The sequence below is a fragment of the Manacus vitellinus genome, unplaced genomic scaffold, assembly GCF_001715985.3.
Source record: "Manacus vitellinus isolate BGI_N305 unplaced genomic scaffold, ASM171598v3 scaffold_15_pilon, whole genome shotgun sequence".
Lineage (NCBI taxonomy): Eukaryota > Metazoa > Chordata > Aves > Passeriformes > Pipridae > Manacus > Manacus vitellinus.
The window spans coordinates 10,168,990-10,183,546 of record NW_021939122.1 but is presented as its reverse complement, the minus strand read 5'-3'; the positions used below and the strand labels follow the sequence as shown (position 1 = coordinate 10,183,546).

At 43.2% G+C, this 14,557-nt stretch overlaps 1 protein-coding gene across 5 annotated transcripts in view; it reads right to left on the bottom strand.

The window, feature by feature from the left end:
* ENTPD1 (ectonucleoside triphosphate diphosphohydrolase 1) overlaps nt 1-14,557 on the bottom strand; it is a 32,829-nt gene that overhangs the window by 17,559 nt on the left and 713 nt on the right. The window contains exon 1 of one of the 5 annotated variants that reach the window (XM_018069209.2): nt 9,540-9,829. The exons of 1 other annotated variant lie outside the window; for it this stretch is intronic. The gene's annotated coding sequence lies outside the window, so the exon portion shown is untranslated. Of the gene's footprint in view, nt 1-1,118; nt 1,428-5,864; nt 5,913-9,539; nt 9,830-14,557 lie in introns of those variants that run through there. 3 more of the 5 variants (XM_018069210.2, XM_018069206.2, XM_018069207.2) reach the window with 3 other exon arrangements.

Sequence of the window (14,557 nt, the reverse complement as noted above, 5' to 3'; positions counted from 1 at the left end):
GGGGGAAAGAAAAATCAAGTGCTGACACCTTTTCAGCTGTCATTGATAGTTCTAATACACTGACTTGCAATGGGTCAATGGTGCTGCCAGGCTTCCTTTTTTGCTCAAGATCCTTCTTTGCTCTTCTTAAATCTCTGGTCACCATTTTTTCCTTATGCTTCTTTTGACCATCTTTTACACTTTGCAACCTTAAATTTGCACTAATTTTAGCTTTCCTTTTTTTGCCTCTAAATATGCAATTTTAAGAGATTTTATTCTTTTTCAAATGAACATAACTTTCAGCAGTTGGATTACGGCTTCTGTGGAAGAGCATAAGAAATGAACAGTCTCCTTCTGATTAGCATTCCTATTTGCCCATTTTAAATACTCTGCTGATTCAGCTCAAGTTTTTTTTATTTTGTGAAGTCACTTCTTTTAACAACTAGACATTGTTGACACAGAGTAACTGTGAATTGCTTTTGTAATAATTCAAAACTCTCATTGCAATGTCTCTTTTTGTATCAAGACTGGGGCCAACATATATTTCTCTTGAGCTGGAAGTAATGGATTGCAAATTATGAAATTATCACTCCCAGTTTTGAGGAATTACCCTGTCTTCCACTAAAATCCACCATCATATCAGCTTTCCTCATCCCAGTGTAGACTGTCACTCCCTTCTCTGTCTCCAGCATCCTGGCTGGTAATGAGCACTAAACCTCTCCTGCTTTGGTCACTTAGTCCCAGTTCAGCCCCAGGCAGCTATTGTGTACAACTATTTAATTATTGTTGCTGTTAAAGACAGCAGGGCCACTGCTTATATTGGAAGATGGGTGATGAGTGAGTCACATTACTAACCCAGTGCAGCCCACCATTCCCCATGTCCCACCAACCACCCACACCAGCAGGGTGTACAATTTGTCATGGAAAAAAAATAAGAGGAAACAGCTTCCAGAACAACCGCTTCCCCCCCTTAATATCTACACTGGGCCAGCAAGTTCAGAAACTTCCTGGAGAACACAAAGTCCTGAGCACTGTAATACTGCTATGCCCCACAGGAAGTTCTGACAGGGAGAAGGACCGCAGAGAAAACAGATCCAAACCCCTCATCACCCACAGAACACTCTGCACCCAGCACTTACAGCAGTGTCGAAATACAAACCCCAGAAGCCACCAGTTTCCCCGTATGCCTCTCCACTGACGAACTTTCCTGCCTTGGAGGGGCTGGACCGCCAAGCCTCTTGCCACGTCTCAAAGATGTTTTTCTCTGAATTGCAGATTCCTGGGATCACCTTGTGTGTTGAGCAACACTACTGCTTTCAGGAGCTCATTTCCCTGGTTTCCAAACAAAAAACACAGCTGCCCGAAGTGCCACATGTGAGCAAGCAGAGCCACTGCCTGTGCTTCCGCAGCCAGTAGGAACTCGAGCTTCCCAAGTATTTCTGCACAACCAAGCAATCAGCTTTTCTCCTGAAGTTTCACTTCCCATCCAGGACCAAAAACAATTGGAGACTGATCACAGAAGCACAAACACTGTTACAAGCTGGTGCAGCATCAGCAGAACCATTGGCAAAGCCCCTGGAGGATGATGCCCATTCTGCAGCAGCCCCGTATGCAAGCACACAAGCTGCAGTGCTTGTCTGTGCCTGGGATTTTCCCTACATCCAGGTTGTGCCACCTCTTAATAGTGTGATTTCCAGCACAGGTATCTGCTGTGAAAGAAGCAGATACCCAGTGAGCTTTTCCTCCCTTAACATACATAGCACCCATTTGCAGCAGAGAAAACTGTAGGCACCTTCCCTTTGCAACTAATCCTAGTAGATGAAGCAAAGGCCCATGGCTATCCAGGCAGGGCAGCAGTCCTGCTGCCTCCTTTCAGTAAGCCAGGGTTAGGGTTGCATGGATAAAAAAGACAGCACTCCACTTAAACACTTCCCAACTTGCCCCCTTGCCCTCAGCTGTCAGCACTGCTATCCTCCAGTCCTCTTTTCATAGCAGAGGACAGGGAACAGCTGGAATAGTTTCTGTCTCCTGATGAGGAGCACATCCACTGTCCAAGTCTTGTGGAAAAATATACCGAGTTCTCAGAGGTCAACTTTAATAACTGGGATTCCCACAAACCATGAGGAGAATTCAGCTCATGATATTTGGCATGAATATCATGCTCTGTTCCTCATCCTGCTACAATTTCCATTTCAAAGAGCAGGAAACAAATTATCCTGTGGTATTTCTAGCGACAACCAACGGGAAAGAACATGGGATCAAAGCCTATTGCGGGGCACAGGCCTTGACAAAGTTCCTGAGTGTAAGAGAAGAAATACTTCTTGATGTTACAAAGGTAACTAGGTAAATATGAATCTAAATTTTCACAGTCAGAAGAGCACTTTGAAAAGGCTGGAGCCTCATGCCGACATGTAACAAAAGAGCCAAGGAGTTTTGCTGGATGAATGGGCTGGCACAGGATGTTATTAATCTCTAAAGTTCACATTACTTATTACTGGGACGTGCAGTGAATCCCAAGGGAAGAATTAGGCTCAGGAAAAGAAACCCATTTGTAATCAAAACATAGTTTGGTTTTCAATTTGTATGTCTTCATTAATCTTCCCTGCCCCTCCCCCCACTGTCCTTGCCTCAAATATTTCAAAATACAAACACAAAATATTTTTGATAAGGCAGCATGGGCACAGAGGGACAGTCAGAGCAGCCCATCTTTCTGACAAGTGCACAAGCTTAATCACAGAATATTCTGAGTTGGAAGGGACCCACAAGGATCATCAAAGCCCAGCTCTTAAGTGAATGGCTCAGAGGATTGAGCTCACAACCTCGGTGTTATTAGCACCAGGCTCTAACCAACTGAGCTGATCTCAGGGTCAGCTGTCCCATCTACACATATTATGTGCAAGGGGCTGCAGCAGAAGCATCACCCAGGGCTCTGGGTGACTGAACAGCCCCCAGGCATCTGCAGAGACTGCACCCAGGACTGGGCCTGGCAAATGGACATCACAGCTCTGACTTCTCACTGCATCTCCCCCAGAGAAGTAAGAAGGGGAGTTCCCACCAGCTGCTCTCCATTCCCAGCAAGGAGATCCAAGCTGAGAAGTTCCATGCTCTTCTGTAACACTCCCTCCAGGTTTCCAGGCTCTAGCCTGAGAGTCCAAAGATGCCTACTGGGACAGAGAAATCAACACTCCCCACTGTCAAAGCCAACAAAACAGGGGTTACTTCAGCTGATGAAGCAACAAGCTTGTGACATGGCTGCTATAGGAAAGAGGACAAATCCATAGCACAGAAAGGAGCTACCAGCTGGCTTTGTTAAGATAAGCACAGCTCTCCAGGAGCAGGACTGGCCAGCAACCCTGGGCCCATGCAAAAAGCAGCTACAGGTCTGGTGCTTCCCTCCTGCCACTGTGCTTCCCAGCCTCTTTCAGCACCATTTTCCCTCTGATTTGGGATGGGAACTCCCAAGCTCAAGCTGGAGCCTACCTTCCAGCCACAGGATCTCCAGCCCAGCTGCAGAGCTTGCAACAAGTTCACATGAGCACACACTTTCCTCACATATCCTGCAGGAGCAGGGACATTGAAATAGTTATTTATTAACAGCTCTGGGACAAACGAACAAGAAAGAAAACAAATCCATTTATAAATCAGCTAAAGAGAAAACTTGTGACTCTAATGGTCTCCTTTGTAATTTCTTAAATGTGGCCTGGAGCTGCCTTGGCATCACTTCTTGTGATGCTGAGTCAGCAGAACAGCCCCACTTGTGCAGTAAATAGCCTGATAAGAGCAGAATAGAGCCAAAGAAGAAATAACTAACTTATGCCACATCCAGATTTTTCTTGGCTTCTGCTAGGATTTGGGGAGACTGATAGTGATTAAATTTCTCACCACTAAATACCAAGCAGTGACTCACATTACCATCTACCTCTGCAATCCAGGATATATGCTTTCCTCTGGGACAAGGTGGAGACAGGATAAAGACAGAAAACTCACACAAGAGCTGTCTGAAAGAACAGCAGTCGGTGCTAGCTGAGCACTCATATAGGAACGTACCAGTCCTGAATACTTTGCCAGACTTTGTCCTTTGATAACATTTCTCAAGGGGGGGAAAGAGAACAAGAATAACAAAACACTGTTTTGTTTAACAGTTACCCATAGCAGAGAAAAGCTGAGCTAAAGTTTCCAACAGTTATTGGGACAAAATTCAAAATTAGAATGCAATGTACCATTTTTGAATTTAAAACTGGTTGGACAGGAGTTCTGTCATGTGGATTGAAAGCTGTGTAATGAGCACAAGGCAATGCATCAAGATGACATTACAGCAACAGTGTTTTAAAATGCTCAGTATAGCAGTGATATGGATGAAGGAGCCAAGGCCTCAAGCAGAAGGGGTAAATTGCTCTGTCATTCATTGGGAGGAACTGTATGTCCACTGAGGACAGATTAATGTCTGAAGTATCTATGGAAACCACCATCTTACACAGGAACAATAAAACTCATAAAAAGACAAATGAGAAAAATAACTCCAACTTCAGATACTCATAAGGACAACAACACTAACTGAAAGTAGGATTTGATCCTAAAGAGATGGGGGCTCACTTAAAGAGATGTGAAGTATGGAAATGAAGGCTAGAGGCTGAAGGAGAAATAGGAGCTCTACAGTAACCCTATGGGGCAGATGTGGGAGTCCTAGCTTTAAAATCCATTTATAAACTGGGCTCCCACAGCACCCTTATTCAGATGACTCTCAGCAGCCAGTCTCTTCATGGGTCACGACCAGCTCATTCTTTACGCAGACACAGGGGAAGTCAACTTACTTTTGGTGGGAACAGTGAAGGCAAAAGGCTTTTGAGTAGTTTCAATTTTGCACTTCTCATCACTGAAAGCATCTGGCAACTTTCCTTGCCCTCCTGTTTTGTCTGATATTTTCATCCAGTATTTTTCAGCCCTCAGAGCTTCTTACATCTCAATTTGGACCTCATTATATTTTTGCACCATTGATCACACCAAAACAAAAGCTTCTTAAACTCTGATTACCAGCTATAAAGGAGAAAAGGATGTGAAAGCTTTGTTTAAGAATGGAGCAGTTTTTAATGTAGCTATGATACAGCAAGTTAGTGCAGCAACAGTGCAAGACCTTATGAAACAGGAAGATGATGTTTGTTTTGAAAAATCGTTTGGGCCACACTTATTTTCTCACCCACATGCACTCCCCTTGTACTCACAGGCACCAAGCTCACCCAGGTGCTCTGGCAGGATCCCACGTGAGATGAGACCAAGGGTGCCAGATGTCAAGTCCTCACTGCATCTCTTGGGCTCCTCTTCACTGGCAAGCTACAAATTCTTGAGCAGGTCTTTTGCTGTCTTCAGGAGCTAATGGTTACTGCAGTGTGATCCATTTGCCTTGAAATCTCATGTACCTGGGACAGGTGGCTGCTCAGTGCCTTTTTTCTCCTCTCATTTTGGGTACTTTAGCTGCCATGGTCTGTTTTCCTTCTGGGAGAGGAGGAGGACAGCTCACACACGGGATGTGCTGTTGAGCTTACTGTGATCCTTCTGTTACTGGAGCACAGTTTTCTTCCCCAAAGAGTCATCTGCACATGGGCTTTATCAGCACCCATGCCTTTTGCTGACAAGCCATCCATGTGAGGCTTATCAGGGTGCAGGCTGCTGGACTTGTCACAAACACATTTTTTCAGCATTTATCCACTTTTAGTGCAGTTGGTCGTGTCCTTTGGTTATCAATACAGACCATTCCTTTAACCTTTGATTTGCTGCTGTTCTACTCCTCTCTCTCTCTCTCTCTCTCACACACACACACACACACACACTTCATTCACATTTCCTTCAGGCCCGCTGTAGTATTTCTGCTTCTCCAGCTGCATGCCTACCTTATGCATGGTGTACCAGGACCTTCACTCCACAGGCTATCACTGCAGATGGGTAAAGGTCTCCTTGTTTTGGTTAGGCTATAGCAGCGGCACAGGGAGTAGGTTTTAGGGCTGCTGTGGTAACCATGCTGCTCAGTCTGCTGCTCAGATGTAGCCAGGTCTCCTGCTCGGAGCTTGTGGCACAGCACGCATGAGCGCAGCAGCAGTGGCGGTCGTCTGGGAGTTAGAGGATGTTGAAATTCTGGAGGGGAACAATACAGCCTGTTCCCGGGTGCCACTACCAGACTCACCACAAAGGATTTTTACTAGTTTACGCCCAAGATCTACTGACAGTGTTAGAGCTGGAGCTGTTTTCAGTCTGTCATGTGCCAAGCAGCTCCCTGTGACAGCACAGGGTGAGACCATTGTCACCAGTGTAGCGTAGACTTGGTAGCATTCTTATACTCAGGCTGGCATTAACCTCAGCTTCTCCCACAAAGCTCTGGTGAGACAGGATAGCTGCAGTTATCCCACAGCAGAACCACAACGCTCACAAGGAGGCTTCTGTGCACATACATTTTCTCATGCTCATGCCACAGTCTTATGAGTCCAGACTTCTCCCAGCACACAGACATCAAGCAAGGCCGGGACTCTCTCACTACTTTCCCACTATTCCCAGGCTCCCCTCAGCTCTGTGGCTTACACAGCTGACTCCAGCTCTCAGCAGTGCTGTCTGCCCACAACGTATGGGAAACTGATACAAAACAGGTAATACTAGAGCCCACCATCATACTTTTGTCTGTTGAACTTCAGCCTTTCCCTAGTAACAAATTGAAACATTTAAATTTGTCACAGTGCTTTTGACCCATATGCTGCCAAGGAGTTTACAGAGGTAGCACCATTAGCCCCATTTCCCCAGATGATGAAAAAGCCTAAGGGAGCAGCACATGCCGGGTTTTCTGTCCTCTGGACCACCTCATCCACTAGTCTGGGTAGCTCCCATGTGCCAACGCTCACAGCACACTTCCTTCCTGCAGAGGCAGAATTCCCAGGGTCCAGGGAAAGAGCAGCACACTTTGGCTACAACTACTCTTAAATTCATCTTCCATCATTTTGATATATTCTCTGATGTTCTGCCAGACTAACAACAATTTAGAGATTAATGGTCTAGTAAAGTACACACATGACTCATGCTACAATATCTATGCAGTTCTGCTACAACTTTAAAAACAGGCGATAAAAATTGAAAATGTCATTTAGGTTAGGAGAAACGTTGAAAAAGAGAAACACAGCCAGCAGAGTCCCAAGGAGGAAAAAAGGCATTCCCTGTGTCTCCTTCCTGCCATCTGACTTTGGGGATGGAAGAAGGAGAAACCAGAGTTAAAAGAATTCATTACTACATTAAAAAGATGCTAGTAAACCTAAAAACTGACCACTACACTACATCAAAGGTTACCGAGACCTTTGATGTAAATTTACAGTTACAGTCTTTTGAGAAATAAAGGGGCAGAAAAGGTTCTCCAAATCCCTATTTACAGAAGGACATCTATTCCCAGCAAGGCCTATGAGATCCAGTTAGCATTCTAAGACACCAAGCGGCCAAAACACTGGAAGGTCCTTAAATTGGCAGAGAAATTACTAGTCTCTGTAGCTGAGACATGCTTTGTAACCTAAAAAGCAACTGTAAAATTACTGTCTTTAACAAGGAGTTCATAGCATGGGGCCAGGTTCTATTGTAAACCACTATTTTTAACGTGAAGTGCAAAGGTTTAACTTCACAGTTTGCTTAAATGCTCTGTTTGCTCTGCCACAGAAAGGGACCACTGTATCTCTGTCTTATGCCATAGTTCCACCTTTCAAATAAGGTCTCAATTTCCCTTGGTTAATGGAAGAATAAATACTAAACACATCAGTGGAACATTCTTTTCTTCTTTTCTGTATGACTTTCATGCTTTTGGTTACAACAGTATTTCTAAGTTTTGTAAACAAGAGCCTGACCACTAGATTTAGCAGAATAAAGATCTTTTCAGCTTCAGCTGTTTTCATGTTTACTGCAGTCTCAAACAAAGATGACAAACAGTAAGTTTCCTATATTATTTCAGGAAAGCAAGACTAAATATATAGAAGCTTTAGATCAGCTTACTGAGCACATTCAATTCAAGACAAAATTGCAGATTTCCAGTGCATTTCCCACAAAGCATTTGAAGCCAACAGCCAAGGGTTGATTGTGGCCAAGAGCAGATGTTCTCCCTGGCAAGAGCTGCCCCCTCCCATTCTGACAAAGAGCAGGTGGCAGGGAAGGACAGTTTTCAGCAGAGGAACAAATGCCACTCCATTACCTGTCCTCACCACCAACCCACACCCCACACAGGAGCTCCATCTTCCCTCCTGCTGCATGCCTGTTCCCTGGGCTCTGCCACGCACTCTGGATGTTTCCATCCCATTAGTTCTACTGAAGGGTCTCCAAATTCCCTCCATCCCTCACTTTTGGAGGAGTCTACCTCTTCTCGCTACAGCCCAGGGAGAAAGGTGCAGAGGCTGCTGCCTCCCCTGCCCCCATCTGCAGCATCACTTCTGGTGAACGTTAGAAACCACAGCAGCTGAAGAGGCCGTTCCTGTCACTCCACCGTCTTGGGTGCCCTTCGAGCAGAATGTGACAGTGCTGTGAACCATCTGAGGGGTTGAAGCGGTTTCTGCATCCTGAGCTGCTGAGTCACCTTTTCCAGTCAGCACAGAGCTCAAAGGCCAGTGATGGCTTGAGCTTTGGCTGAAAGATTGCAGACAGTTAATGAAGACAAGCTAATTCTCATTCCTTTGTAAAAACAGGTCCATTTTCTTTGCATCCTCTCCCTCAAGAACAATCTGGCATTCACCATCCTATGCGATCAGAAGCCAAGACTCTCAGGAAGGTCAGAAACAAAGGGGAATCAACTAAAAGCCTTTAACTTCTACTTAAGCAAAATAAAAGTGTTTGGTCAAAGGTGCAAGTTCCAGCCTGTAAACCATTCAGCCATCACATAAGGGTTACTTTTTGGTCAGAAGAGATGTAGCATACAGCTGGATGAAGGTCACAAGGGAGCATGGGACAGCATGGGTCAGGCTGATGGACGTATGTCTCCTTATTTCGGAAACTCAATCCCTGTGTTGACATCACAAGGGGAATGTGAAAGGCAGTGTGAAGGCAAACAGTGAAGTGGCTCTGCACATCCTCACGGAAAGCTCTTCCCAAGCTGGAAGGGACAAATATGGGCTTCAAAGGGTTTAGACAAGAACCTATAAGAGGCATAGTTGTAGCATTGCTGGTGCTGGCTAAGCACCAACAGAGTAGTGACAGTAGTGACCACTACACAGCCTGCATCACCCTTGAGTGTGAACAGCCCGTGCAGGACTGGGGACAGAGGGACAAGGAGCCCAAAGAGCAGGATGGGAAACAGATCTTTCCAGCATTTTCCGCATTTGGGGGCAGCGGATGCATGAGAGGATGTGAGCAGATGAATTTGTTCAGTGTGCACTTAGCCGTCTCTGTTCCCTTCCATCTGGTCTCTCACACTTTTTCCCTTAACTCATTTCTTTATTCGTGCTGCTAATGCAGCACTGTTTCAGAGCAAAGGGCTGTTTTTGCGTCTCTCCTTGTGTTGCAGTGAAGATTTCCACACACCCCCCAATAATTTTAATCTAAGTGACTTTTACACTTACCCTCCTTCTGTTCTCTCACTTGGGCTGGTGGTGGCTTTCAAGTTAGACAAGCTGAAAGTTATTGCAGATTAAAAAGAACAAGGCTAGGGGACAAGGAGAGGCGCCTTGTCTCTTCTCTTTCAGCAGCACAGATTTATGTCAGATTACGCCAGCTGTAGAAGTGCACCCTTAGGCTCTGCTGCTCTCCATGAAAGCATACTGGCAACAGCTCTGTGACTAGGAGACAGTGATGGAAGTGCCTGCCATAAACCTTCAGCTCTGCTCAGGGAAGGGAAGTTTCCACTGAGTTGAAAGATAAAGGCAGTTCTCACATCTAGATAACAAAACAATAAGAAAATAGAGTTTTAGAAGTGGTCACCATCTAACTCAGTTTTCAGAAAACCAACAGTGGTGCTTCTCTTTTGAACACCATCTAGAATGTTGCAATTTAGGTTTGATTAGTCTCAAGCAATACTAATCCCTTATGGGGTGGCTCCCCAAAGTCACCTCAGTGTATCTACTTCATCCCAACGTTCATCCCAAACCCTTCTGTCTTTAAAAACCTTCTAACCACCTTGAACAGATAATTTCCAAGCTGAGAACTCAGCTCCTGTATCAACACACTTCCAACGAGATCCAGCTCTGTGGAACACTGTTACTGAGCACTGGGCTAGTAAGAAGGTACAAAATACCTACCCAGAGGGTATTAACCCAAAAGTTTCATTTCCTGGTTGCTCCCAAACCAACAGGTGCTAAAGGTGTAAAGATGTCTTAGGAAAAAAAAGGACTGTGACCAAGAATGATACTTTTCCTATACTAGGCCAGTTACGCAACTTAGGAAAGAACAAAAAGATTTTAAATTATTATAGCTTTTATAACCCTTCCCTTTTCAGGTGTTCAGCCTCTTAAATGTATTTTTTCTCCTCTTGAGGGTTTTCTGTATGCTTCTGGTAATTAGAAGTCAAGGGGCAAACAAAAAGCTTATTGCAGTGGTCACCGTAGAGTTGACTAGAGGACAACCTTCTCCCTCCATGGTAAGGCAGCTGAGCATATACATAAAAAAATTAAAACTGTGAGTTGTGGCTGTCCCAGACATATATATATATATATATATATATACACACACACACACACACATACACACCTCTACATATTTTTTTCTGGACAACATTGTCTTTCTAATCTATTCAGAGTTTGAATGTCCAATTTTCCTCCCAAAGTCACATTAGCTGTGCTTTTACAAGCTTGGCTTGAAGCCTTTTATTTGCTCTTTATGTTTCCAACCTCTCTTGGCTTCTTTAGACTTTTTCCTCTGACTTAACTGGTATTTGTACTGGTCCTCCTAGCACTGACAAACTCCATCTGTAAATCAGCAATGATTTTATACTTTTTAGATCATTATTGAAAATGTCTAATGCCATTGGGCCTCTTGCAGAATACTTCTGGAAACACAGCTGTTTAGTGATTATTTCTTTTGATGAATATTTTTGAGTTCTATTGCTATCCAAGTCTTAATTATTAATAATCCATTAGCTCATTCTTTGCTAGAGAGTCAAAGGGAAACTTTTATAATCACAACAACACCAGAAATTCATCTATTGTGAAGAAGTTTAAACATGGAAGATATTAATATTTGCTGTTTTCAACCATGTTTGTTATCTCTCAAAAATAAAACAAGTGCAAATAATTATTTGGAAAATAAAGGACCAGTGCCTTCCCAGTCCTACACTTATAATCAACTCATGGCTGTACAACAGTAACCAGAGAAGTTAGTTCTTCCAGTTCCCTCCCCTTTTGTATAGTAGTTCCTAACCATAAGGGAAGTCAGGCTTTATAGAGCCCCTTAAATTAGAGTCAAGATTTATTCAACAGTCACTAAGATTTTAAGAATACATATTTTTTCCTAGAACTTCGATGAGTGGTAACATGCATTAGACAAAATGCAGCCTGTTTTCCCAAATGAGAATCACACCAGGCTTGTGTACCATCTATTTTGTTCAGTCAGCTGACTTACTGTGTAAACAAAAGAGCCTTCAAGAAAGCAAAGACAAAATAAAAGATTTACCAGTACTTGAAATACTTCCCATCGCCCCTTCTTATAAATGGATTCTCTAACCAAGTTCCAAACCCAAAAGAAACGTAATCCTTGAAGTTCTTGCTGCCAACTCTTGAAGGTGGGACTATCTCCATTCTAGGATGCAGATTAATATGCTCACATGAGGGAACTACATGAACTTATGTTTGTGTCCATCTGGGATGATGGAGATGGGATGATAATTTCCTTTTCAATGCATTCATTCTGTTATCCATTTTGACAGTGTAGAAATTGGTAAGATTTCTACAACATTATTCTGAAAGCTACTTTGACAAGTTTTATGCTCCACAAAACCAAAAGAATACTAGCTGTTAAAACCTGATTATTGAGATGACCTATCCAGTAATTTAGATAAAACTGATGTCAAGTTAAATTGGAAATAGTTCTCCAGGCTACCCACCATCATACTGCTGGGATATTGGATCAACAATACTATTCTTCCCATTGCATGAGATATCCCTAGTGTTCCAGTTTGCTGAAAATGAAAATCATTGAGTATAGATCTTCTCAATAAGTATTTGGCATACTTAATTTTAAATTGTTGTAAAACTTTATTGCCCCCAAAATGTTAATCTACAAAACAAACTAGTTAGCTATAATATGTCCATGTGTTTATCCAACACTTTTCTGGGATTTTTCCTGCATCATCATTAAAATCTTACCCTGTCCACCTCCATAATGATTACACAATTGCTAGATATACATTATTTTGTTCCTAAGAACACAAAATGCTTCCTTTTAATTGTGCTTAATCCTGTTAAATTTAGATTTCTCCTGACATCTTTACTTTCTCTAAATAATCTTCCCCAATTTACAGTCTGTATTTTCTATCAGATGTTCTCCAATTCCTCTTTCTCCACTTCCTTGCCATTTACTTGTGTTAACTTCTACTTGCTGCCTTCACTGCCTGAATGAACAAGTCAAAGTTATCCTCATTCTTGGTTTTGAAGTGCTGGTCAGTATGTCTTCTTTAAATTGGTGATTTTCCATTCACATTCTTTTACTTTTTTTTTCCCCATCAGATTTTGCTCGATTACTGTTGTATGCTGGAACAATCCATAGAGAGCAGTCATCTGATTAATTAATTCATCATGTATATAGAGAGTTCCCAATCAGAGTTACTACCTTAGTACCTTCTAGGTTAAAATAGATATATTTTAGAAGGTCTACTGATTTTTCACTGCTGTCTACATGAGACCACCATCATGCTTTCCCCGGACTGAAGCACACCTATATATTTTTCAGTAACATGTATTTTTCAGGCAGTCATGCTTTCTGTCCAAGAAGGTATTCAACACTAATCACTAATATGACCTGTTGCTCTGTAGCATCCCAAACAGAATTTCTTCCTTGGCTATATATTAATATATAGCTAATATATTAATATATTAATCCAAATATCAAAGCCGAGATGACAGCATCATTATTTAAAATCAGGCTTCCTCGTAGACAAGGCTCACAGAAAACAGGTCTCTTACTGAAACACTCCCTAATAATTCCTTTTTGATGAAAGGACATGACCTTGGTGTGCATTTGTGCCTCATTTCAAGGTGGAAACTTTCCTGATACCTGATAGATGCTGCCTGTCCTGGACTCGCCCATGTTGAACCCATTGACTGCTGCCTCTGTGAAAGATATACTGCGAGAGGAGTTCTCAAAACCAGTGTCGTGTTTTCTGTCCCTCCCCCAAACACAGTTTCTTGCTATTTTTTGCACTAATTTTCTTTAGGCTCTTACAAGACCTGCATGCTCTGCAGGTCAGCCCATTGTGACACCATCACTGCCTCTTCTACAACTGTCCTGAGCACTGTCAGTTTTCTTCAGTTTCTTTCTGTCTCTTTAAAATTCCACTTTCTAAAAGAAGGCTTATTTGATTCTCTTTGCTAAATCAGTTCTCATTATCTAAGTTTCTTCCCTGTGATTCCTCACTCACTAGAAATCTCCGTTCACGCATTGTATTTTATTTTTGGAATGAAACTTTTAAAAGACTGTTTTCAAAGCTGTTCTTATCTCCCTTCTTAGCAGAGGCAAATTATCTCTAAATATTTCCAGCTTCACTCATGACTGCGTAAACTAATGAGCTAACCTTCTCCTTCTGCCATACTTTGCTTTAAATTTTGATGTACGTCAGACTGAGAAAATGCTTCTTCCTCCCAAATGCTATTCTTTACATTCTGTGAAGCTAAAACCTTGGAGAGGTCTAGTTTACCATTTTGTTTATTCTAGGGGGAAAAAAAAATAATCACATTTTGTTTCCCTGTTGTCATAACAATGATAAATTAGAGACTTCCCCCTGGTACTGAACAAGAAACTACCAAAATAGCGGAAACTATTATCCCTAAGCTTCTCACTCAATTAAAAGGCTAAGTTTCTGCCCAGATATTTTTTCAATGTACTGCTTCTTGCTTATTTGTCCGAGTTCCTGCTTTGTGTTCGAAAGCCGCGCAGGGCACAGTGCTGTCAGCAGTACAGAAAGACGGACCCTATTGCAGAAGGCGCTGTAAACAGAGGGTAAGGCACCCAGATGGGTAAGGCACCCAGATAGACAAAAGCTGATACTAAACTAGGAAATGTTTCTGCCAAACGTTGTGTGACTAGTGCTGCTACGTGCACCGTGTCAGCTGATTATAAAAGGCAAAGCCTAGTACAAGACATGTATCTTGTAGAAAAACCCCGGTACAACAGAGCTATTGCCGGGTCTCTCCCGCGATCCCCAGGATCGCAGTTAAGGCCAGAGGGCTGCCCGGCTGCCGAGTGGCGAATCCTCCTTTTCCGAGAGCATGCACCGAGAGCCCCTCGTACCTAGCACAGCACTGCTTCCAGCCTCAGAGCTGTTGCCTCCCACCGCGGTTTTCCAACAGCTAACACTTCCACTGAGTTTTTGCTCTTGCCTCCCCGCCCCCTTCGCCCTTGGAGAGTGGCCCCGACCCCGCGGGCAGCGCCG